Source organism: Cervus canadensis, chromosome 4 (genome assembly GCF_019320065.1).
Source record: "Cervus canadensis isolate Bull #8, Minnesota chromosome 4, ASM1932006v1, whole genome shotgun sequence".
In the NCBI taxonomy this organism is placed as follows: Eukaryota; Metazoa; Chordata; class Mammalia; order Artiodactyla; family Cervidae; genus Cervus; species Cervus canadensis.
Genome location: NC_057389.1, coordinates 12,858,097 through 12,885,556, shown reverse-complemented (window position 1 = coordinate 12,885,556; position 27,460 = coordinate 12,858,097). Strand labels below are relative to the sequence as shown.

Here is a 27,460-nt window from a genome sequence, read left to right as displayed (position 1 = left end):
AAGTGGGATTGCTGGGCCATATGGTAGCTTTATCCTATTTTTTTTAAGGAATCTCCATACTGTTCTGCATAGTGGCTATAGCAATTTCCATCCCTACCAACAGTGCAGAAAGGTTCCCTCTTCTCGACACTCTCTCAGAATTTTTTTTAGTAGGTTTCCTTGATGATGGCCCTTCTGACTGGTGTGACGTGATACCTCATTGGAGTCTTGATTTGCATTTCTCTGATAATGAAAGATGTTGAGCATTTTTCATGTGTTTGTTGGCTGGCTGTATGTGGAAGAGCCCTTTTTGTCCTGTACAACAGTGGGTCTTGAAATCTTAGAAGATTTAGTATAGATTCAGTTCAGTTTAGTTGCTCAGTCATGTCCAACTCTTTGCCACCCCATGGACTGCAGCATGCCAGGCCTCCCTGTCCATCACCAACTCCCAGAGCTTACTCAAATTCATGTTCATTGAATCGGTGATGCCATCCAACCATCTCATCCTCTGTCATCCACTTCTCCCGCCTTCAATAGTTCCCAGTATCAGGGTCTTTTCAAATGAGTCAGTTCCTCTCATTAGGCAGCCAAAGTATTAGGTACTCAATAAATATTCACTGAACAAACAGGTCCACAATATTATAAGACTGTGTGATCCAATAATAGGTGGCTCAATTTACTACAACCCATAAGCCAAATTTTGTCAGCACTTATTTTGATAGGCAAAATTTTATTGAAATACAATCATATTCACTCATTTACAAATGATCTATGATGGCTTTTGCACTACAATAGCAGAATTGATCATTACTGGAGAAATATCAATAACCTCAAATATGCAGATGACACCACCCTTATGGCAGAAAGTGAAGAACTAAAGAGCCTCTTGATGAAAGTGAAAGAGGAGAGTGAAAAAATTGACTTAAAACTCAACATTCAGAAAACTAAGATCATGGCATCTGGTCCCATCACTTCATGACAATAGATGCGGAAACAGTGGAAACAGTGACAGACTTTATTTTTTGGGGCTCCACAATCACTGCAGATGGTGACTGCAGCCATGCAATTAAAAGATGCTTGTTCCTTGGGAAAAAAAAGCTATGACCAACCTAGACAGCATATTAAAAAGCAGAGACATTACTTTGCCAACAAAGGTCCATCTAGTCAAAGCTATAGTTTTTCCAGTGGTCATGTATGGATGTGAGAGTTGGACAGTGAAGAAAGCTGAGTGCCGAAGAATTGATGCTTTTGAACTGTCGTGTTGGAGAAGACTCTTGAGAGTCCCTTGGACTGCAAGGAGATCCAACCAGTCCATCCTAAAGGAAATCAGTCCTGAATATTCATTGGAAGGACTGATGTTGAAGCTGAAACTCCAATACTTTGGCCACCTGACGCAAAGAACTGACTCCTTGGAAAAGACCCTGATGCTGGGAAATACTGAAGGTGGGAGGAGAAGGGGACAACAGAGGATGAGTTCGTTGGATGGCATCACCGACTCAATGAACGTGAGTGAGTAAACTCGGGGAGTGGGTGATGGACAAGGAAGCCTAACGTGCTGCAGTTTCTGGGGTCACAAAGAGTCAGACACGACTGAGTGACTGAACTGAACTGAGCAGAACTGAGTAAGAACAACCAAGATCATAAAGCTGGCAAAGCTATAAGCATTTACTATCTGGCTTTTTACAGAAAAAGTTTGCTGACCCCTGCAATAATATATGCCAGGTCAAGTTTCCATTCAAATTTAAAGGAACAGGCAGACATTATCTTCAATACTGAGGGAGCTAAAGCTGTGAACCCCTCCTGAATGTGGAGGGGGCACTACTTGAGAAAAAAAAATCAGTTAAGCAAAATGATGCAAAATAGAGAACTCCAGAATTAGAGAAGTTATGGTAAGAGTTTTTGTGGGCAATCTGAAGCTATTTAAATATAGAACTAAGACTAAAAACTATAGCACTTTTATTAGTGAAATAAAACATTTAGTAAGGGCAACAAACATTGATAACATGAACAACAATCTGAGAGGGAAATAAGATTAAGTCTAAGTATACTCTTCTCCTCAGTAACAATCATAGCAAGTTGGCAAGGGTGCCAAGGTGATTAAAAAAAAATAGTCCTTTTCAATAAATGGTGCCAGGTAACTGAATATCCACATTCAAAAAAATTAAGGTGGATCCCTCCCTCACAACATACACAAAATTGATTAAGCATGTTTCAAAGATCTACTGTAACATTTATACTATAGAACTCCTAGAAGAATATGTAGATGTAAATCTCTGTGATCCTGGTTTAGGCAATGATTTCTTATATATAAACACCAAAAGCACAAGTAATCACAGAAAAAATAGGAATTTTTTTGAATTGAACTTCAGCCAAAACAGAAAACAACTGCTGTGCTTTAAGGACACTATTAAGAAAATGAAAAGATAACCCACAAAATGAGATAAAATATTTGCAAATCATTTATCTGATGAGGGCTTAGAATATAGAGTATAAAAAGAACTAATAGTCTCAGGACCAGCCCAATATAGTCCTATTGTATGGATAACAAGATTCTGAGTGGTTTTGGTTTTTGTTTTTCAGAAACAACAGGACAAAACTGCAAGTCATGCAACCAAAACTTGTGTAAAGAAGAAAATTTCAACCTCAAATAGGATTACTACTTGGAATCAAAGTTTCTCTCTTCCATGCAACAAAAGGACCAGGACATTACTGAACCCTGAACACCAGAACACTTTCAGAAGCAAAGGGTCCGTTGTCCCAGAAAAGCTAATGGTGAAGTCTCCTTTACCATGAAGTAAGGTGAAGCGTTAGTTACTCAGTCATGTCCGACTATTTGTGACCACATGATAACTCTCCAGGCTCCTGTGTCCATGGAATTCTTGAGGCACAAATACTGGGGTGGATAGCCATTCCTTTCTTCCTTCCTCCTTCCCTACCCAGGGATCAAAAGAACCCAGGTTTCCTGGATCGCAGGCAGATTCTTTATTGTCGGAGCCACCGGGGCAGCCCCTCCGTTACCCTGCCTTACTGTAAATAGTCGAGTTCAAAGCCATCACTACACCTGCCCTGCTAGTGCTTCAGCATTCCAACACATTCTCTCCTAACTCATGAAAGTTTGGTTGAACTCCAGATGGAGAAGTCAGACTTGATCTCTGTCTCCCGTCTCCTTGATGGTCAGTCTTAAGATATAATCACTTCTCTTCTCAAATTTTGCATCGTAGTGTTGGCTTCTATGGGTGTTGGACACTGAGCCCTTGCTTGGTAACAAAGCCTTACAACTCAAGAATAATAAGACGTGAAAAGACAAATAATCCAATTTTAAAGTGAGCGAACGATTTAAATAGTCATTTTCAAAAGATATACAAATGCCCAATAAAAACTATAAAGATTCTCAACATCCTTAGTTGTTAGAGAAATGTAAGTCTAAGCCATATGGATATATCATTTCATACATAGGAGGATGGCTGTAAATAAATGGACAGAGAATAGCAACTGTTGACAAGGATGCAAAAACATTAGAGCCCCCATACATTGCTGGTAGGAATGTAAATGGTTCAGTTGCTTTGGAAAACAGTTTAGCGTTGCTCAAAAGATTAAATATGAAGGTATCATATGAGCCAGCAATTCCACTTCTGGATATATTAATATATACCCAGGTCATGCTGGTGGTAAAGAACCAGCCTGTCGGTGCAGAAGACACAAAAGACACAGGTTTAATCTGTGGGTCGGGAAGGTCCCTGGGAGAAGAGCGTGACACCCACTCCAGTGTTCTTGCCTGGAGAATCCCATGCACAGAGTTTCCTGGTGGGCTACAGTCCACTGGGCTGCAAAGAGCTGGACATGACTGAAGCGACTTGGCACGCACACGAGAGAGCTGAAAACACATGGTCATATTGACACGGAATTTTTCTCATAGCAGTATTATTGATAATAACTAAAAAGTGGCAACAACCAGAATGTCCATCATCTGATAAACAGCTAAATAAAAACAATGGATAAAAAAAAGTATCTATACAATGGAATATTACTTGGCAATAAAAAGAAATGAAGTACTTATGCATTATACAACATAGATACACCTTGAAAACAACTGTGTTAAATGAAAGAAGCTGGACGCAAAATCTAGATACTGAACGATTCTGTCTATATGAAAATTACTTGGTTTAGCTTGTGATAGTCTATAATAAGATGAACTGAATAATATTTGTTGTTTAATTAGACTGACAGGCCCCTGCAGGAAACAATGAATCCTGGAAAATTGAAGAGTGATATAATAGACACCACCACCTCCATGATCTTCAGGTTCATAACTGAAGCCCTAATCTTCACCATTGCCCAGGATGTGGTGATTTTTTTTTTAATTTACTATCTTTGTCAGGGTAGGACAGAATAGCATCAGAAGTTTCTACTTGGTCTTAGCCTTCTTCACCATGATAGCTCTTATGCTACAGGTCAAGAATTCAGTGTGGGTGTTATCCTACTGCCAAGAATATAAATCCCTATTATATATCTAAGACTAGAGAAATACGTCTGGTTCTACCATGGACCCAGTAGCCACTATAAGTTTGACTTTAGTTAGGACTCCTTTTATTCCTTGGCCCCTTTTACTCACTACTTTCACATGGGGACCATAATAAACTTTCAATCTCTGAGTGTGGACATCAGTTCAAATCTGTGTGCAATAGTTTTCAAAATGTCCAGGCATCCTTCTCTCCCCAGTGTAAAGGTGCTGAAGTGAGTGACCCTGGGCCCTTCTGGGGATAGCATGTAACATAGTGTACACTTGTTATGGAAGTACAGATCTCTCCTCTTAGGGGTCTGAACACCTCTTCTACTAATAAAATCTGTATTTGAAAAATCAGCTCAGACCCAGAAACTGAACAAGGAATTATGACTGTTTTCTGAAGTGACTGCTCTCAATTTCCTGTTCTTCGGTTCTTATCATCTTCTGGTTGTGGATATTAAACAGTACTCTTGTTGGCCGCCCATCTATTTTGCTTTATAGACACCATCTTCCATTAACCATCTCTGCAAATCTTTTCTGGCTGATCTTTCTGGTTGGTACAGGAATTGTGACCTCCTGGCTTATGGCTGTAAGCAGTGCCCCCTGCTGTCTATTACTTTGGCTCCTCACAAGCCATCTGACTATTAAAAAGTCCAGGTCGGTGAGCTTCTCCGGCCATCAGCACCAGCCTTCAGAAGCCCTGGACGTCCCCTCTCACCAGTACATTCCTCATGGCCTTAGAGATGGGACTTAACCATCTAGTGGGTCTTCTGGCCTTACACAATATATCCCTTCCAGTACCTACACTTTCCGGAGACTCTGTTCCTTCCTCTCTCATATACCTCATACCGCAGACCAAGACCTGAGTTCAATCACTACTGGAATTTCCACTTCACCCAGCACAGATTTTTGTTTTCTATCGAACAGCCTCCTCATCAGTGAGTCTGCCCCCTTCCTGCAGTCCTTGCAAGGGAGTTTTTAAATCACACATCCTTAGAAAGTATTACCAGGCAAATACATTTTTGCTTATCCTGTCTTTATTCTGGCCCCCTTAAACAACTTTAGAGGTTAATCCTAGGGGATCTTCTGCATGGGTCTTATAGAGCTCTGTGACTCTCTCAAACATGTAAGCTAATTCTTGCCTCTTTCTTGGTGTGTACTCTTTACCCTCGTTAAGACCAAGCATGTCTAGTCAAAGCTATGGTTTATCCGGTAGTTGTATAAATGTGAATGTTGGACTCTAAAGAAAGCTGAGCACCGAAGAATTGATGCTTTTGAGTTGTGGTGTTGGACAAGACGCTTGAGAGTCCCTTGGACTGCAAGGAGATCCAACCAGTCCATCCTAAAGGAAATCAGTCCTGAATATTCATTGGAAGGACTGATGCTGAAGCTGAAACTCCAATATTTTGGCCACCTGATGTAAAGAACTGACTCACTGGAAAAGACCTTGATGCTGGGAAAGATTGAAGGCAGGAGGAGAAGGGGACGACAGATGATGAGATGGTCAGATGGCATCACCAACTCAATGGACATGAGTTTAAGCAAGCTCCAGGATTTGGTGATGGACAGGGAGGCCTGACATTCTAAAGTCCGTGGAGTCACAAAGAGTCGGACATGACTGAGTGACTGAACTGGACTGATGTCCCCACCTGGGCAGTACTGAGATTCAGCCCCTATTATCAGACTGGCAGCTAAGAGAGGCGATTTCCTTAAGGGGATAAGTATTGCATTGCTAGAGAGAGGCCTTTGTAGAATCCTCAAGGGAAAGGTAAGCCACCCCTGGAAGCTCTGGGAGTTCAGAGGGTCTGCATAATCCAGGTCATCAGGAGCATTCATCTAGTTATCTTCAACTTATGCATCAGATTCTCAAATGTGATATTATGGTTTACAATAAGAAATATATATTTGGTCTTCTGGTCATTTCTTGCATAGGGGTCCTAAACTTCTTGGAATTTCTTAAGTGGTAAGGGCAGTGAGGGTGCCTTTTGTTATGTGAATGAAGTGGCTTTTTTGGAAAGCATCTCGGGTTTGGGGGCTGGTTGCCAGCAGACCCAACTGTCTAATTCAGTTCAGTTCAGTCACTCAGTCGTATCCGACTCTTTGTGACCCCATGGACTGCAGCACACCACGCCTCCCTGTCCGTCACCAACTCCCAGAGCCTACTCAAACTCATGTCCATTGAGTCAGTGATGCCATCCAACCATCTCATCCTCTGTCATCCCCTTCTCCTCCTGCCTTCAATCTCTCCCAGCATCAGGGTCTTTTCCAAGGAGTCAGGTCTTCACATCAGACGGCCTAAGTATTGTAGTTTCAGCTTCAGCATCAGTCCTTTCAATGAACACCCAGGACTGATCTCCTTTAGGATGGACTGGTTGGATCTCCTTGCAGTCCAAGGGTCTCTCAAGAGTCTTCTCCAACACCACAATTCAAAAGCATCAGTTCTTCAGTGCTCAGCTTTTTTTATAGTCCAACTCTCACATCCATACATGACTACTGGAAAAACCATAGCCTTGACTAGGCAGACCTTTGTTGGCAAAGTAATGTCTCTGCTTTTTAATATGCTGTCTAGGTTGGTCATCGCTTTTCTTCCAAGGAGCAAGCATCTTTTAATTTCATGACTGCAGTCACCATCTGCAGTTGCCAGTCTTTTGTTCCACATCCAGTTCTAACTGTTGCTTCTTGAGTTGCATACAGATTTCTCAGGAGGCAGGTCAGGAGGTCTGGTATTCCCATCTCTTTAAGAATTTTCCACACTTTGTTGTGATCCATGCAGTCAAAGTCTTCCACATAGTCAATAAAGCAGAAGTAGATGTTTTTCTGGAACTCTCTTGCTTTTTGGATGATCCAACTGTGTGATTAGAGGATTGGAATTTTCCGTCCCACCCCCTAGCCTCTGGGGAAAGGAGAGGCCTTGGAGATTGAGTTCAATCATGAATAGTCAGTGAGTTAATCAATCATACCTAGGGGACACAATTGAGCAACTGAGCGTGTGCGTGTGCACATACACACACAGCCCTTTGTAATGAAAGCACCATAAAACCCCTAAAGAACAGAGTTCAAAGAGCTTTTAGGTGTTAACGCTTCAGGATTGGGGAGAGTGGGACACATGAAGAGAGTATGAAAACTCCAAGACCTTTCCCCATGCTTTGCCCTATGTGTCTCTTTTAACTGGCTGTTCTTGAGTTATACCCTTTTACAGTTAACCAGTGGTTGATCCAGTAAACAAAGTGTTTTTCTAAGTTCTGTGAGCCACGTTAGCAAATTAACCAAACTCAAAGTTGAAGGGGTTAGAACCTCCAATCTCTATCTGGTTGGTCAAAGAACAGGATGGCCTGGGCTTGCTAGGAGTTAGCAGGGGAGGCAGTCTTATGGGATTGAGTCCATAACCTCGGAATCTGAAGCTGCCCTCAGGTAGACTGTATCAGAATTGAGTTGAATTGTAGGACATCCAGCTGCTGTCAAAGACTTGATTGGCTGTGTGGAGAGAGAAAAACTCTTTACACTGAAATTGGTGACCAGAATCCTTAACAAGTTTTCCCAAACAAGGCCTATTAGAATGGTGCATGTTCAGCATATTGTAATTAGCATAAGATTTGTTATTTTATTCCATGTTTTAAAAACTTAGATCCCCTTCATCTATAATCTTAAAGATATACATGTTAATTCTAGTAACATTTCACTGGTTCTACATTTAGCAATTTCCTCCAGTAATTCACCTAGATTGACTAACCAATTAATCTGTTTATGTATTTCTTTAACTTATTGTTTATATTTATTGGGTGCTTAATAAATACCAAGCACTTTGCAAACACTCAAGAATTTTAAAGTAAAATAGGTTGGCAAAAATCTTGCTTTTTAACAACTAGAGAGACTAACCATAAAATGTAAATAACGAGGAGGGAGAAGAAACAAACACAAAAATATCAGATAATAACTACCTTGTGAAGAATTACAATTGGATGGTAAAATGAAGAGTGACAGTGGACAGTGAGGCTATTTTGAATATGTGGTTCAGGACAGTCTCTCTGAAGGAAACATTTGAGCTACAATCTGAATCACTAGACTCAGGCAGTCAAAGCCACTTAACATGCACATGTGCAGGGTTTTTATAGAGAGTTAGAATTTTATTCTAGGTAAACTAAAAATGTTCCTGAGGATTTTTAAGAAGAAGAGAGGTATAAAATCATTTTCATTTCCAATTTGAAGGAAATAAAACCTGGGATGCGTTTTAGATACTCACCAGCACTACCAAAAACAATATATTAGCAAAATATTTAGAAGATAAGAGTAACTTTGGACCATACCCAGTACTTATTCATCCAGACTTATGCCTATATTAATAATAGTCTGTAAATTCTTATGAATATATAAATTAGCATTAATGTATAATTAGCTCCAGTCTAATGTATAATTAGACTACTTTGGGTAAAGGATCTTCCTCAAGATCTCAGTATAAATGCAAAGAAGTGAAGCCCGTGTGTTTTCACCTCTCTTCTCCATTCAAGCCGTGATGGTAAACCCCACTATGTTTCATATTAATTAAGAAGGGGGAGGAGAAGAAAGAAAATTTTCATTAACTGACTCAAGATGGAAGTTAAAAGTACATTAGTCTTTGTTAGTATCAAAAATTTACCTAGCTGTCTTAACTGTTTTATTTTCCATTATTTATCCACTTATCTTTTTCCAAATTTGATATGAGGAAATTTTAACTGAAATTCCATATAGTATTTTACAGGAGGAACATAAAAAGAAAAGGGGGAAATGAAAATAGAAATAAGAGCTAAAGACAGAGAAAGGCAAAAAACTGCAAAAAAAAAAAAAAAACCATAAAAATTAGGCTTTATCTTACTTACTGGTTAATTGTTTTGAGGAATATATGGAATTATGCAAACAAAATACTTGGAGATGAATGGAACATAGTCCTATAACTATCCTACAACTGGAACCTAGAGTTAAATGCAATTACCATGGTGCAAAGCATCACAGTGCCAGCAACATAGCTATACATCAAGTTAAACATGGCAGATTGACTACAGACATTTATCTTCCCTCCTCAAACAGCTTTAACATGACAGTAAATAAATTTTCAAAAGAAAATGGACAAAACAATGGAAACATATCGGACAAGAAATTTCAGCAATATTTTGAAGGCCAGAAGAAGGTCAGGAAGCTGATAGCAAATTTAAAAAGCTTCAGAAATACCAGTGAGAATAAGCTGGTTGAAACCACAGAAGGCTCAGGATTCAGCTGCATCAAATATACTAGGGATGAGTAAGGGTCAGGGCTGAAAACAGGCATGAAAATCCTGTTAAAAAAAAAAAAAAGATTGGACTTCTGTTTTTTCCCTCGCCCCTCATGAACTACTTACCCTCACCACTACCCCCCTTGTCTCCAAAGTCTGGAGTCTTACCAAAAGGTGGGAGGAAGAAAAGGGATTTCCAACAGAAAAGAAAGGAGTGATTAAATGAGGTGTAATCGAAGAGAAGGACTCTGGTCCTTTTCCCCCCTGTGCCACTTGAACCAGAACCCTGGCAGCCAGGCACAACCCTGATGCAAGAGACTAGTGGTGTTACTGGAAAAACCGAACTGGCCCCAATTTAAAACAAAAATGAAAACCATAGATATGTTTATTGGGAGATACCTCTGTGAAGAAAAGCTGATTTTGATTACAGAGATGCCCACAAGCATCATCTACAGGTTCAAGCGTTCCTGTTGGTTTCTTCACACTTAACTATGAACAGGGAGACCGGGCTCACCAGAGACATGACCAAAATCTCCATATGCAAGATGGAATAAGAAAAGAAATCAAAGCAAGAAGAGGAGAGACCAAGACAATGTAGGAAGCAAAAGGAAATTTAAGAACCTTGCAATTAATATCCTGAGATAAGACAATATGTTGTGTCTGTTAAGAATTAGAAATAAGAAAGAATAAAAGAGAGAGCTTTTGAAAAATTTTATGGTAGATCTAAAATTAGAAATCACATTCTAGAAATCAAGTGCGCTTTTAAGAAAGCTAAACAAGAATTCAAACAGATGGAAATAAGGAATCAACATATAAGCAAATAAAAGGACCATTTTAGAGATGCAATATCCAACCAATGGAAGTTCTTGAAAGAGAAAAATAAACAAACAAAAATGGAGAGGATGATTTTTTTTTCCTAAAAATAATACAAAGAGCATACAGGAAAATTTCCTAAAACATGAAGACATTAGATTCCACACTGAAAAGGTTAAATGCTTTTGTTGTTGTTTAGTCACTAAGTTGTGTCCAACCCTTTGGTTACTCCATGGACTGTAGCCTCCCAGGCTCATCTGTCCATGGATTTCCAGGTTCCTATTTAAAAGATATTCTGTGAAATTTTATGACACCAGCATAGGAAGAAGAATTTAAAAGCACACACACACAGCAGTTGCATATAAAGAATTCAGGAATCAGAATGAGCTAAAGTTGGACATTCAAAGACAGTGGAGTAACGTATTCAAAATTTGGAGGAAAAAAAAGTATTTTTAAGATAAAATTTATGTAAACAATCAATCAAGTGGCAGTATAGAATGTAGATTTTTTTTGACGTGTATAATTACACTTTTAATACTTAAGAATCCTTTCTTAGGAAGTACACTGTAAAAAGAGTATAAACCACAAAGAAAGGCACAATTGAAAAAAAAAAAAAGCATTCAATGCAAGACCATAATGAAAAGAAGTTCCTGAATAATAACAGTGCACCAAATATTTACTGTAACAAACTTAGAAGAAGAGGCAGTTCTACAAAAGGAGGCTTGGAAATCAGGAGGTAATTAATTTCTGAATGAAAAAATTATTGTTCAAGAAGGAAAATATGAGGGGAAACTACCATAAAGAAAAGTATAGAGTCATTTGACAAAACTGAAATGTGGGCTGAATTTACCTTAGAGAAATGAAATTTTATGTTCACACAAATACCTGTGTACAAATATTTACAGCTGCTTTATTTGTAATAGCCCCAAATTGGGAATAACCCACATGTACTTTGACAGAGGAATAGATTAACTATGGTGCATCTGAATTCTAGTCAGCAATAAAAAGAGCAAAGTTGATAGACACAGAACCTGGGAATGAATCTCAAGAGCATTTTACTGATTAGAAAAAGCCAATACTTTTACTATATGATTCAACTTCTATAACTTTCTTGAAATGACAAAACTATAGAGAACAGATTAGTGGTCACTAAAAGTTAGGACTGGGAGTAGAGTGTGGGTATAAAGACAAGAGAGCTCGGGAGGTTGCTGGAACAGTTCTGCATGCTGATTGGGTTGGCAGTTACTCAGATTTATAAATGTGATAAAATGTCATGAAACTAATATACCAAAAATGCATGTAAAAGCATCTGACATCCAAATTAAGGGCTATAGTTAATTGTGTCATATGATCATCAATTTCCTGGTTTGGATCATTGTGTTAGATGTTAGAGTTAAGTAAGATACTATCATTGGATGGTGAGGAACTAGAACATGGAAACTCTATACTATTTTTGAGGTTTATATGTGAACCTAAAATTATTTCAAAATAAAAACTTTTTTTTTAATATTCATATCAAGGGCTAGTGCCAGGGCTTCCCTGGTGACCCAGCAGGTGAAGAATCTGCCTGCAATGCAGGAGATGCAGGTTTGATCCCTGTGTCGGGAAGAGCCCCTGGAAGAGGGCACAGCAACCCACTCTAGTACTTTTGCCTGAAAAATCCCATAGACAGGCTGCACTCCATGGAGTCGCACAGAGTTGGACACCACTGAAGCAATGGAGCAAGCACAAGGACTATTCCCAGAGATTCTGATTGAGTAGGTCTGAAGTGGGTCACTGGGATCTGTATTTTAGCAAGCTCTCCAAGAGGTTTTCCTAAGCAGTCACATTTGAAATCCCCTCATATAATACATGATGTTTGGAAAAGATCCTTTGGCGCTGAAGACAGTGGCAGGTTCTACACAACTGTTTTCCATAATGCCTATTATTGTAAACCTAAGGCATCATGCCAGAGTTCAAATAGCAAGTATACGAGGAGCCAAAACAGTAAGTATTGCATCCCAGCAGCATGGCTTGATTCCCAGATAGCACCTAGACTGAGATTACATGGCTTCAAATCTCTCAAGCAGCACACCACAAGAATTATTTCTCACCCTTAAATGTTTTACAACCTGTTTTCACGTTTCCAAGAAAGGGCAGATGAACATGATCTGATATTAGATCAACTGGGGAGGAAGGATTTCATCCTCTTAAGAATATTACAGAAGGTTCCTATTTGAAGAGTATACTTCCTACCTTCAAATGTAGGTGGCTGCAGGACAACCTCGGAAAAGGACCAAGATTCTACTAGAAAATCTACATAGAATTAAGTTGTAAGGACTCTAAAATGTGGTTTAATTTTAGTAAATCAGTTGCATTCAATGAGAAAAGTCTATAATGTGAACAGGCACAACACCTCTATATTGCTTAGTTAGCAACAACTTTCACCATATAAAATGTTTACCGTCATGAAGAGAATAAGTCTAAATATATTCTCTGTTATTTGGTTTAAGTATTAATTTGTTAATATGAGAATTAAATGGCTGCTATTAGCTATGCTCTTAGATATTGAAGCATATACACTTTAACAAGAAAACTATTCTTTTAATAGACCCTTTTATCAGCATCTCTAATATATGTCAGTTACTATGTTAAGTATTGAGATTTAAACATAAATAGTGTATTGTTTCTTTCCTCAAGAAGCCAGTATCTATTGGAATGAGAAAACCTGGGCCAACATCTATAGCATATTCAATGATTATGGTATGTTTCTTGATCTGGATGTTGAATGCCAAGTAGAACTTAGCTAGATGAGGAAAAGATGGATGTACATTGCAGGGAAAGGAAACAGTTCTGAGAATTTGATATGATGATGTGTTCAGGTAATAGTGACTATATCTGAGGTAAATGACGCATTTGGGTATAGGTTTGCAAGTGGCAAAAAACCCAGGTAAAGTCAGTCATGGTGAGGATCTCTATTATGCCAATCTGGTGTACAAGGCCACCCTAAAAGTATTCAAGCATTTTGAAAAAAAGCATCCAAGTAGTAATGTTGACAGCAGATTGGAATATAATTAAACTGAGGGCAAAGAAAATATAAAATGATAAGCAAAAGTTGTTTAGGGTACAGATAAATTATTACCCATTATGATTATTTGCATTGCCATTACAAATTATACTGGTGTCTGTACATTGAAAAACCACTTCTTTGTTAAAGCAGCTGAAATTAATTATTTAAAATCCACAAACTGGTCACATTTCACCAAATCAAACCATATGGATACACTAATTTGAAGAAAATAAAAAATACATATATATGTATATATATCCAAGTCTCTATTAAAAAAAAAAAATGTCCTTTGGGTTGGAAATACCATCTGGATCATCTCAAGCTTACCAGGCACTGAACACAGCACTGAAAAGCCTAAAGTCTGAAATATATAAACAAAAAAAAATCTTAAAAGAGATTTCAAACCTTAAAAAAATTCCCTCCAGTAAGTCAGGTTGGCATTTTCTACACTGCACCTGGATTTTCTTGCATGAAAATGTCATGTTACTTCCTAGAAGGGATATTGTGAAGATTAACAAGATCACATATTAAAGCTCTTTGTGTTCCTCAAAGAGTGAAGCTCTGTAAGGACAATGCATAATGTTCACTTTTTATTGCACAGTCATTTGAATCTCAAATATGTGTGATATCAGAATAAAGCAGACCCAACTTCCTTTCAAAGTCTTACTGCCCACATGAAGGAGATAAGTGGGATTCAGTAGAGAATTAGAATTGGTAATGTTTGAATTATTGAGCAAGAATTGCGCTAAATAGCTGCATCCATATTACTTCTAGATGTCTTGACTGACATTAATAGTTTAGAAAAAGATTTTTATCCAAGTCAGGATAATGGAGGAATTTGCTCATTGATTATTTATGTTGGGGGGAGGGGAGGGGTATTATTATAAGTGAAAAGAAATGTATATAAAAAGATATTTTTTCTAAAATATGGGCAAATCAAACATTTATTTTAGCCCATTCAGACAGTCCAGTAATATGTATTCAACAGTCCTTAGTACTAGGAATTCTTAGAAATTATAAAAGCAATATAATCAGAAAAATACTCAGATATTTGTTTCTTTGTTTCTTTCAAGAAGCTTAGTTTTTAACCTAAGAATGAAGATATTACAAAGACAACTAAGTACATACACAAACCATGGAACTATTACCCAGTATTTATTAATAATACTATCCATGAGATCTTTATCAAAGTTGTATAAGAGTGAAAAATTCACTTTTTCCACTCCTTTTATTCATTTAAATAGCATTTATTGATTATTACCTGACATAAATCTTTTTTTTTTTTTAATCTTTTTATAAATGGGTAAATATGTCCTGCGCTGTAATTCCTTCGTTCATTCAAGCGTATGTTGAGACCCAGACACTAGGACAAATATAAAATAAAGTAAGCTTTATTCCATGCCCTTAGGTTGTTTTTCAACCAATCTGATAGAGTCAGATTTGTAAACATTTAACATACTTATATATAACATAGATATATAAGGTATAATGGTAATTACGATGTATAAACATAAGGAAGCTTAAATGCTAAGTCAGGAGCTATCAAGCCTAGCTGAATTTTAGAATTATCTAAAGTTTGTTTTTTTTTTAAACACAATGCACAGTCCTTCCTCTTAGCAATTCTGATTTAATTGAGCATAAAACCAGAGTTGTTGTTGTTTTTCAAACCTCCACTGATTCTAATATGTATCTGTAGTTGAAGCGACCCCACTCCTATGCTAAAAGGTTTGCTTAAAAGATTAAGGCCAGATAAAATAGTGTGTTGAAATTGAATTAGCTTCTGAGAAATTCCAAAGGAAGCAAGGAAAATTTCTTAGGACAGCTATTACTAAAATTGAATGCAATATGGTAAATATATTCTAAGAATTCAAAGGTAGACTGAAGAGCTTTACATAATATCCACTCATCCATGAGCCTAAACCTAGTACTAGGTGAAACTGCAAAGTATGTGAATATTTATTCTTGGCTCTCAATCTCTGAATTCTTTGAATCACCCAAGCTCATAAAGATTCTGCCATGTTTTATATTTGGAATAAGAGTCATCATGTAAAATGTTATATGCAAGGGGGTTACATTTACATGCAAACTGATATTCTTGGTATCACCAACAACACTGGAGATTCTCATGGTATAATCAGACCTTCATACTCACTGAGATACTAGGAGACAGACTACATGGCAGCATATTCCATCAGGAACTGTAGTTCTGGAATTTGGGGTTCTCTCTCAGTTTTACATAGTCATAAGTAAAAACAAATGATAAAAACACAACGGTAACTTTAACAGTTTTTCAAGTTCAGCCTCCAGGTGTTTATGAATATTAGATTTACCATGTCATGAAGCTCTGATGAGAATACAGATCAGGTAAAAGGTGACCTTTCATTGAGCCAAGCAAAAGGAGGCTCCACAAATAAAACTTCAGGACCCAAATGCAATATGTTGAAATTCTTAATCACAAACTGTGCAAAAAAGTCTGACACCAAAGTTTACAGCTTGTGAAAATATTTTCTCAGTAGCATCACACCTCCATGTAATCTTTTAAGCATACATAATAACTTGGAGTCAATACAGTTGGAGAAAAAGAATCATACAGATAAATAGGTAAGTTTCTTTATCAGCAGATTTAAAACATACAGCTTCACTACTCCTTTTGAAGCTTCCTGTCATGCATTCAAAGACATATCTCTGTTTAAGTCTCTCAAATTGATAAACATAAATACACCTTTAAATATACCAACAATTTATAGACTTAGAATTGTCATCAAATATCCACAATGTCGTTTTTCTAATGTAAATTGGCTGTGCACCTATAGCCCATTGACAAGCTATTTTCTTGCTGTTTGGGGTATTAGAGCACAATACGGGACTATATAAATACACATAAATAAAATTTAAAGTAATTTTCTTTACAGGTAGCATAAATGAGTAGTCAAAAGAAATCTTTTAACCGTATTCTTTATTCGTAGAAGAGATAATAAAACATATTTTTTTTTAGTTTTGATTTTCCAAAACTGACAAGGTAGATCATTGCTTGTGATATTTGTGGTATGAGGCATTTGCTTTTTATTCCTAATATATTGCTATAAACCTCTTTTTTTTTTTTTGCATCATTCATGAAACTCTCAATAGTAAGGCAGATATTGAGATATTGGGAGACTGAAAGTGTATTGGCCAAGCGGTTACAATCATAAAAACCTCCAGATAATTCAACCTCTGTGTGAGGGGTTCCACTGGGTGAACTGAAACTAGTATATCATATTTAGCAAAAGTATTAATACCTTAAAAATACTCATTAAATAACAGTAGTGATTAAGACACAGTATTAAGAAACATAGGAGCTCTTTTTTGTTAGGCTAGGTGTAAGTTATGATATTTTTCCTATAGACAATATTTGGCAGCAACAAAGAAATATAATCTGTTCTTTCTCTGAAACATGGCAAGGACAATTGACGTCCCTTTAGTCTTTTAGATTTCTGTCTTATACAGAGATAGAGATCGCCATCAATGTAGGCATCTTGTGAAACAAAGGGCAGAAATCAGTATTTCTCTAAGCAGCAGATGTTAACCTAATCCTGCTTCTGACGATGGCAAAAATGTTTTCTCAAACTGCTGTTAAAATCCATCTTTGCCTAATTTGCACTAAGAACATAATGGTTTTGTTTCCCTGACAACACCCTTATGTCACTGGACTTCATTCTTTGTCCTCCGATCTTTGTCCAAGCAACAATCCAACTCCTCAAATTAATCTCTGCATCCAGTGGACGATCACAAGGAAGGATGATAAAGGTGTTCGTTTGGCCATTATTGTCTTATCTTTTGCTAACGATTGCAAAGATTAAAAAAAAAAAAAAGCTATCTGTCTTAATCTGTTGAGGCTACTATGACAAAATACCACAGATTTGGTGACTTATAAATAACAGAACTTTATTTCTCATAGTTCTGGAGTCTGAAAGTTCAAGAACAGGATGCCACCATGATTCGGTGAGAGCCTTCTTTCGGTCCCAAACTTCTCATTTTATCTTCACATGGTGGAGGGAGCCAGGGATTTCTATCTGGCCTTTATTTATTTATTTTTTTTTAATTGAGCGATAATTGCTTTACAGCGTTGTGTTAATTTCTGCTATACAACAACATGAATCAACTATAAGTATACAAATCCCCTCCCTCTTAAGTCCCCTCCCACCCGCGCCCAATCCCACCCCTCTAAAGTAAGAAAGTGAAGTCACTCAGTCGTGTCCGACTCTTTGCGACCCTGTGGACTGTAGTTTACTAGGCTCCTCTGTTCATGGGATTTTCCAGGCAAGAGTACTGCAGTGGGTTGCCATTTCCCTCTCCAGGGGATGTTCCCAACCGAGGGATCGGACCCTGTCTTCCGCGTGGCAAGGGAGATGCTTTACTCACCGTCTGAGCCACCCGGAAGCCCCGCCCCTCTAGGTCATCACAAAATCCCAAACTGCGCTCTCTCTGTTATACATCAGCTTCCTGCTAGCTAGCTATTTTACACATGGCAGCACATATGTCCAGTACTCTTGCCTGGAAAATCCCAGGGACGGAGCCTGCAGTCCATGGGGTCGCGGAGAGTCGGACACGACTGAGCGACTTCACTTTCACTTTTCACTTTCATGCATTGGAGAAGGCAATGGCAGCCCACTCCAGTGTTCTTGCCTGGAGAATCCCAGGGACGGGGAGCCTGGTGGGCTGCCGTCTGCGGGGTCGCACAGAGTCGGACACGACTGGAGCGACTTGGCAGCAGCAGCAGCAGCAGCAGTGTATATATGTCAGCGCTATTCTCTCAACTCATCCTTCTCTGGACTCTTTTATGAGGGCGAAGGTGTCTTTGAGAAGGGAGAACAAAATGGAATAGCAGGGAGTGGTTGTAGTAGACTTTGGCTAAATTTGTAAATATTTTGCTTCTTTCAGAAATAACAGAATAGATACATCTAGTGGTGTGTCTTTAATATTGTATGTTGTGATCTTTTAATGTTTTTCTTTCATCTTTTCTGTACTTTAAGATCTCAGAAAATTAAGGAAACAAGACTATTTGTGAAATCACATGCCCATTGTTCTTTCTGTTTCTGAAGGACATGATTGCAAACAGAATACTCATCCTTGCTGTCTAATTAACAGTATGTATCAAGCAATGTTCATTGGACACTAACCAATTCAAATTACAATTTTAATGGCACTAGTCACCCTGCTTTTAAATAAATACATTAATATTCAAGTATAAGTGCCCCGTATATCTGATTAACTGGGGTAAGAAAACCCTCAGTATATGTGAAACATCATTCATGCGCTCTATAAAACAAATGAAGAGCTGGAATAAATATATTAAGAGTTATATGTATCTGTATTTTATGGAAATGAAGAAAATTCCCTCAGGAAGAGTATTTGGCTGTTTTGATATTTTACAAGCATAGAGCAGAACACAGTACCTGGCAAAGCAACAGTAAAGATAAGAACGAGTGGATTCATTTATAATAATAAGTTATGAATAATGTTTATATTATATATATGCATCACATGTAATAACAACATGTGTATAGAATTTCTTTGAGTACTGTGCTGTTTATAAGAACTTTCAAAAAAAGATCCCAAAATTATTGATGACTGTTTACTTTCAGTCCATGAATCATTTCCTGAACATATTTTATAATTGTGATTCAACTGGACTTTTATTTATTTCTTTTTTCTTTTTTAATTACCATTTCTGGTTTCAGATTATCCACAGGTGTGGCCTATCTCATGGGGTAATACCAAACACATCTGTTGATTTCTCCCAAAATGGCAAGAGCAACAATAGTGGACTTAGAAAATAAAAGTTAGAGAGGGAGTCTTTTCAAAACACAACAGGGAAAATAATCCAAAATGAGAGAAATGAGATAACCAGCAGATGCTCCAGAATGTGGAAGTCATCTGAAAGTGTTTAGTGGGATGGAGAATGCTGAAACAGTTCTCCGTTTGCCAGACGCCTGAAATAGAGACAGATGAGCTATTCCTCTGAACTTCAACAACAGCGCCAGCTGAAAAAGCAGCCCCTTTCTGCCAGGGGTCACTTGTGGAAACTGTTGACTGTAAATCAGACTTCTCTTTTCGGACTTCTGGTGTCCAGAAAGTACAATCGAAATGTTTGCATGTGTACCTTACCTTGGGCACAATGACCATCACCCTTGTTTGCTAAAGGCCTGTGGGGAAGGGGACAGATCATTTACATGTTTTGAACAAAAGTACATTTTATGAAACCCACATGTGGTACCCACTTTTTCTTACCTTTCCTTGATGAGTAAGAAATGTTCCTAATTGAAATAAACCCGCATTTCAACTGCACAGGTAAATAGTGGTAAGGATATTTAGGTCTGGAAATTTTCATAAAAAGGCCCTTTATGTATTTTTTTTCTTTCTAAAATAGTGGCTTCTGCTTCACACTGTGTCTTCGAACCTGCTTTGGCAGAAAGGAATGTCTTGTTTGAAGTGTACTATCTGTTCCTCATATTGTTTAGATCATGAGTCTGTTTTTTTGCACTTGCTCCCAGGATGTCTGAAACATTTAAAAATAACAGTGGGTAGTCTGAACCGCTCATGCTGGCAGCGGGTACCTTACAGTTTGCCATCATATAAATGTCAATTTGCTTCTTTTACAGAGCTAAGCAGAGATAATTCCCAGTAGCAAAGAAAACGGTCTCTAGATTTTGTAGTTTCCTCCATTTCTGTGTGTGGCCTGACCAATCAACCCAAAATGTCTGTTTCTATCCATCCTGTTTAACTCCATCATTCTTTAACTTTTGCAGCTCTGCCAGTAGGTTTGAGGGATTTCTAGTGGGTCTAGGATATATTCTAGGCTAGAAGTTCTCACACTGTGGGGTCTCCAAACCAGCAGTATTGCATGGGAACTTGCTAAAATACAGATTATTTGTATTTCACCTTCTGAATCAGAAACTCTGGCACTGAGGTGATCTGTGTTTTAACAAATCCGTCAGTTCATTCTGATCCACGCTAAATTTTAAAAGTTACTGGCATATACAGCAATGCCAAAATTTCTCCTAGGAAGTCCACAAACCATCACCTTCAGAACTGTCCCCCAAATATCGCCAGAGAACTTAGATCCTCTTTTTTGCATCTAAAGTATGCTGGCCCCAAGATATAAAAGGAATCCCATATAAATTCAACCTGGTATCAGTTTTTGGAAGAGGGAGCAGTAAATTAATTTGCACTAAGAATTTGTCCTAAATCAACATAACAAATTAGCAAAGCTATAGCCCCAATGCCTTCTAAAAATGACACTCCTTTGATTTTCCTTTCCACTAATATATGAAAAAAAAGGAGATTTAAAAGCCTTATAAGGACTTCTCTGGCGATCTAGTCACTAAGACTCCTTGCTTCCAGTGCAGGGGGTCCAGGCTCAATGCCTGGTCAGAAACCAGATCCCTCAGGCAGCAACTAACAGTCCACATGCCACAACGAAAAGACCTCTCATGCCGCACTTGAGACCCGACACAGCCAAATAAATAGTAAAATAAATTTAAAATACAAAATAAAAGCCTTTCAGAATAACATTTCCAGCTGTGCAGAAGACAGGCACTCCAGTTAGTTGATGAATTGATTATATCTACCAGTTGAGGTGCCCATATTGATGGATAAAAACAACTGATTTGTTATATTCCTTAATTATCTTTAACTGCACTATTCAACCAAGTGAGATTCTACAGGATTTTTCAGGTTATAGTCCAAAAGAATAATAGCCAAAATATTCAACTGAGGAACTACAAAGTCAGTATTTTATGACATTTTAATCTAAAAACTGGTGACACTACAAACATAAAGAAAATATCAAAAGGGATTTTGTGGAGTGGTGAAGTTTATGAATCACCTCAGAATAAATATCCTGAACTTACATTAAAAAACCGGGCTTCCCTTGTGGCTCAGCTGGTAAAGAAGAATCTGCCCGCAGTGCGGGAGACCTGGGTTCAATCCCTGGGTCATAAAGATCCCCTGGAGGAGGGAAAGGCTACCCACTCCAGTATTCTGGCCTGGAGAATTCCATGGACTGTATAGTGCATGGGGTCACAAAGGGTTGGACATGACTGAGCGACTTTCACATTAAAAAACAGAAGACTGTCTACTTTTTTGCTGTGCTTCTCAAAGATATTGTTAAGATTCACTGAAAATATTTCCTCAATGCCACTTATGAATAACCTTCTCAAGCCCCTCACCACATTCCCACGTAGAAATTACATTTTTTTTTCTTCTCCATTCAGCCTGTTGCCCAGGTAAATGCCCTCCCTACACTGTCATTGTAACCTCTGTTAACCCAGGACAGAGAAAGGGGAGAGACTAAAGTGAAGATGACTTGAGGAAATGCCCAGAGTTAAAGACGTGCCCAATTATCAGTCAATCAGCAGTCCCTTTGCTTTCAAAATGGGAACATGATTTTTATTTTCTTCAACATACTTCATGAAGTATTGTTAAAAATGTGTTTCAAAGTGCCATTTCATTTTTGTATTTCTTACTTTCTAGGGGTTGAGAAGATCAGATTGTTACTTAGCACTGCCTAGGATGCTACCCAAGTTCTAGAGCTGGCAGTCCAAAGGTAATTCAACCCACTTCATGGCTCAGAACCATAGACTGTATGGCAGGCCCATGAATTCTCTGAAACTTTCTTAGCAGGAGACAAACAGCCAAAAGAATGTCCAGCTTTCCATGGCTGTTTGAATATAACATATACTATTTTCAACACTGAAATGATGCCCTTAATTATTAAGAATATACGCTAATGCCTGCTATGTACATGCATATCCTGAGTGCTATGAAAAATTGTGAAAGACATAAAAATGTCCATCCCAGGAATAATGTGCAACTCAGCTGGAAAGAATAAGCCAATAGGCATGAAATGGCATCAGGATGCTACGAAGGAGTCCAGTCTGTAGCCTGCCAGGCTCCTCTGTCCATGGGATTCTCCAGGCAAGAATACTGGAGTGGGTTGCCATTTCCTCCTCCAGGGGATCTTCCTGACCCAGGGATTGAACCTGCGTCTCTTCTGTCTCCTGCATTGGCAGGTGGGTTCTTTACCACTAGCGCCACCTGGGAAGCCCATGAAAAATTATGAAAGACATAAAAATGTCCATCCCGGGAATAATTTGCAACTCAGCTGGAAAGAATAAACCAATAGGCATGAAATGGCATCAGAATGCCACAAAAGAGTCCAGTCACTTCTTGTCAGGGTGTTAAGTTTTATTGCTTTGCACTCAACTTCACTTCCTCCAGCCCTCAACTCTCTGAAAGTGCAAGAAGAGCAAATTGCCCCACAGGCAACCATGTTAAGTATACCGCTGAGAACCTGTTATCTGTAAGTCAGGAAACATTAATAAACCATGAACAAATGCAACAGGCATTTAAAAAAATAGGACTTGGCCTCATGTTTCAATTACTTTTGACAAAATAGTGTATGTCATCCTCTGAACTCAGAAATGCATGCTTTGTTGCAAATATAGAGACATTCTTTCATATGAGTAATCTAAATAGTCATAGTAGGGAAAAAAAATTTACAGGGACTAATCCATACTCTTCTTTCCTACTGTGGAGGTAAATCAGGTCTCAGAGAAATTCTGCCTCTAAATAAAAAGTGAAGCTATTTAGCATTCTAGCTTTGATGGCTTTTGAAAATGACATTTTTTCTTTTCAGCTCTTTGAGTAGATCTGAAATTCAGAGCATATACATAAATTGTGTGTGTGTGTGTGTGTGTGTTTATTGTGCACACACATGGTTTCTAGTTGCAGTTTAGCAAGTGAAATTCCTTTGTGAAATGAACGTTCCTCAGTGTGACATTATATCCCCTAACAATACACCGTGGCGTTTCCAGAACGTAACATTATGTTCTGAACTGAGAGCTTTGTGAACAAATTCACACCCAAAGGAAAACCAGAAAAGCATCTGGCTTGCTTCCAGTTTCACTTTCCTTGTTGTTCTGTAGGAATGAAGAGCAATTTTGTGGTTGAAAATAAGAATGTCTTTTCCCAACTGTGATTAGTTCTCTTGACCTGGTAGAAATGAAGCCTGTGTCTTTCAGGCCTTGAAGTCTTCTGCCCCCAAAGAAATTTCTACACAAAAACACACTCTCTGGAAGTTTTCATGCATCTCAAACTCCGGTGAACACCGTTTCACTTGATCTTACCTTGATTTCTTGCAAATGTAACTTCTTGCTGTAATATCATAAATTCTCTTTTATCCCAAGGTTTCTCAAGAAGAAGTGTACTCTCTGAGGATGTGACTTGGGGTCATTTCAGGATAGATAGGTAAGAGTTACGATTAATCAGGTCTTTAAGTCAAAGTTCAGAATCAAGAACTCTGATGCCAAAGTTGTTTTTTGCTTCTTGTATACATCTTATTTTATTGACACAAACTAGAAAACTATATAAGAGAAAAGCCATTCTTGGATTTAAGTAAAATTATATAACAAATTATAACAACTTTGACTAATTTTGCATTAAATATTTATAGAGCAAACGCTTATGTGAAAAAAAAATGAAGCTAAACTTTGGAGAATTGTCTGTTAGAATCATATTGGTGATTAACTGAATAGTTTTATGCAGGTGTCGTAAAAGACACTTTCTGGAAGTTTATAGAGAAAATTAACAATAGATAAGAATTACTAGATGGAAGTCTTTCTTTTAAACATGGAAATGGAGTAGTTTATGAGTTGAGATAAGAGTTCTATACAAACTGATGTAAATATGAATTTAAATTAGTGTGAATTAAGTATTTAATCTCTGATATAAAAAATGTTAACATTCTTTCTGTATCAGTAATTACACATGGATTTAAATATATATTTAAAATTCAGTTCCACTTAAAATTCAAATTTGAAATTTTCCAAAATCTCTAAATTTTAAAATTATTTAAAATGTGATACTTTATTTTAAAAACTCAATAAGATCAACTACTTTGAAAAATAAAAGTTCAATCTGGAGATTTTCAAAATTTAGGAAAAGAAAACTAACCACTAACTCATCTCTCCTCTGCTGGTTCACTCTTCTTCAGTGCTTAAATGTTTTTCTCTAAGCAGAAGATTCATAGTGGGTTTTTATTTCTGTTTGTATAGCCTTGTAGCCTTCTTTGGTGTCTTCAGTTATCTGAAAGGATGTCTTACAAGTTTTAGAGCAAAATCATTTCACATTGCCACTCCACTCCCCCAAATTAATATCATTCAGCACGTTTAGAAATAAAGAGATAAATGATAGTATTAGAAATCCAAAAAATTATAAACCCTTTAGATTCTCCTTCTAGTAAAAGGATATGACTATTAGTTAAACAGGGATTAACTTGGAGTTTTTAAAATATGCTGAAAATTACAACTGAATCTATTGGCTTTTTGAGAGAAGGAAGAACTTCTTGAGACTTTTGACTCTCACCTCTATTGCCATTTCTGGGCAATATATGCAACCTCCAGATTTACCCAGTGGAATAAAACAAGGTTAGAGGCAAATAATGCCTGTGAATTTTCTTGCTTTTTATATTATAGAGAGCTCAGCAATAATAGGTCTCTCTGCAGTAATACTAGCTCAAGTGCATGTGAAAAAAATAGGCTGTATGTCAATGATCTCTTTCCTTGGTTTTCTTAAAATTTCAGAAAATCCTAGAAATGTGATGTTAGAAGGGATCTTAGCCATTTAATTGAACTGCTTTGCTTAAAAAAATTTGGACGTAAGATCTGCTTAAAAAACTGCCTTACCCAAGGTCACACAGAAAATAAACAGAAACAGAAATCTCCTGGCTTCTTGAGCTTCTCTTTCATCTGCATTGTAGGACACTGGCCAGCATAGAGCCAAAGGCACAGTTAGATAGACTATTTCAAGAATAACTGGTGCTTTCTCTTTTTTAAATATATTTCATTGGAGTATAGTTGATTTATAAAATTGTGTCAATTTCTATTGTAGAGCAAAGTGATTCAGCTATATACATATTGTCTTTTTCATATTATATTACAAAATGTTGAGTATAGTTCCCCGTGCTATACAATAGGATCTTGTTGTTTATTCTATATGTAATAGTTTGCATCTGCTAATCCTAAACTCCTAATCCATCCCTCCACTGCTACCTCCTGGCAAACACAAGTCTGTTCTCTATGTCTGTGAGTCTCTCTTTCTGTTTTGTAGATAAGTTCACTTGTGTCATATTTTAGATTCTGGGCTTCCCTGGTGCCTCAGACAGTAAAGAATCACCTGCAGTGCAGGAGACCCGGGTTCAGTCGCTGGGTTGGGAAGATCCCCTAGGGAAGGGAATGGCAACCCACTCCAATATTCTTGCCTGGAGAATTCCATGGACAAAGGAGCCTGACAGGCTATAGTCCATGGAGTCCCAAAGAGTCAGACAGGACTGAGTGACTAACACACTTCAGAGTCCTCATAAGTGATATCATATGGTATTTGTCTTTCTCTTTGTGATTTACTTCACTTAATGGAATAATCTCTAGGCCCATCAATGTTGCTGCAGATGGCATTCTTTCGTTCTGTCTAATGACAGTATAATATTCCATTATATGTATATACTATATCTTCTTTATCCATTTTTCTGGTGATGGACACTTAGGTTCTTTCCATATCTTGGCTATTTTAAATAGTCCTGTGAAGTATCTTTTCAAATTAGAAATTTGTCTGGATATATGCCCAGTGGTGGGATTGGAACTGGTGCTTTAAATATTTCAAGTCTGCCTCAGGATTACCTCAGCTCCTGCCAACTGGCAGAAATAGCAAAACAAGAAGGAACACAAATTTATGTCTATGATTAAAGTGTTTAATTTCTAAGTCAAATGATAGTTTTCCTCTCTACCTTGATAGTCAAAATTTAACTATTTTGTTGTGGATTTTAAAGTGATGAAAAATATCACTTTGCTTTTTGCCGTATCTAAACGTCATACACAAGCCTTCAAGCCCTACAGAAAAACCACCAATGGCTAGATATGTTAGTCTGTAAAACCAAGTAGCTCAAGACTAGGATGTTATATAGACAGCACTCAAACAACAGAGCTTTATTCATTTCTTGTATACCATGTATCATTAATAAAGATACTCACCCTAAAGCGGGCTTCCCTGGCACCTCAGCTGATAAAGAATCTGCCTGCAATGCAGGAGACTCCAGTTCATTTCCTGGGTTGGGAAGATCCCCTGGAGAAGGGATAGGCTACCCGCTCCAGTATTCTTGGGCTTCCCAGGTGGCTCAGATGGTAAAGAATCTGCCTGCAATGGGGGAGGCCTTGGTTTGATCCCGGGTAGGGAAGATCCCCTGGAAAAGGGAATGGCTATCCACTCCAGTATTCTGGCCTGAGAATTCCATGGACTCTACAGTCCATGGGGTTGCAAAGAGTCAGACACGACTGAGCAACTTTCACTTTCAATTTCACCCTAAAGAGTAAAATAATAATGATAATGATGAAAATAATAATACTGTGTACTTACTATGTGCTAATCTCTATGTTAGGCAGAAGCTTCAGGGATAGGTAAAGAATACACCTTCCCTTCATAGAGTATGTGGTTGAGCAAGTGAGATATTATTACGTGCACACAAATAATTACAATTCAAAATAGTTTCATTTTTAAAAGTGTAAAATTCTAAAGGGACCTGAAGAATAGAGCTTTCTAGGGAACACGAAAAGCATTATAAAATAAAGGTCATTTGAGACAAAACTTGGAGACGCCCATAGCCTGGGACTGGCAGGGAAGCTGGAAATGGTGTAGTCCTGACTTGGCCTAGAAGCCACCTCGGACCCTCTCATATATTCTTTCTCATTTGCCTGCCTCTGTGCCTTTATTCTTGATGTTTATTCTTCAAAGATACCTACCCCCACCTCTCCACCTGCATGCCTTCTCAACTGATTGTGGA

General features: G+C 37.8%; 1 long non-coding RNA gene across 1 annotated transcript in view; it reads right to left on the bottom strand.

The window, feature by feature from the left end:
* Positions 1-7,309: 7,309 nt before the first annotated feature.
* The window catches only part of LOC122441036, a 75,530-nt gene continuing 55,379 nt past the window's right edge, over positions 7,310-27,460 (bottom strand). Inside the window, exon 3 of the long non-coding RNA XR_006269181.1 lies at positions 7,310-7,957. This is a non-coding gene — a long non-coding RNA (uncharacterized LOC122441036). The remainder of the gene's footprint in view (positions 7,958-27,460) is intronic.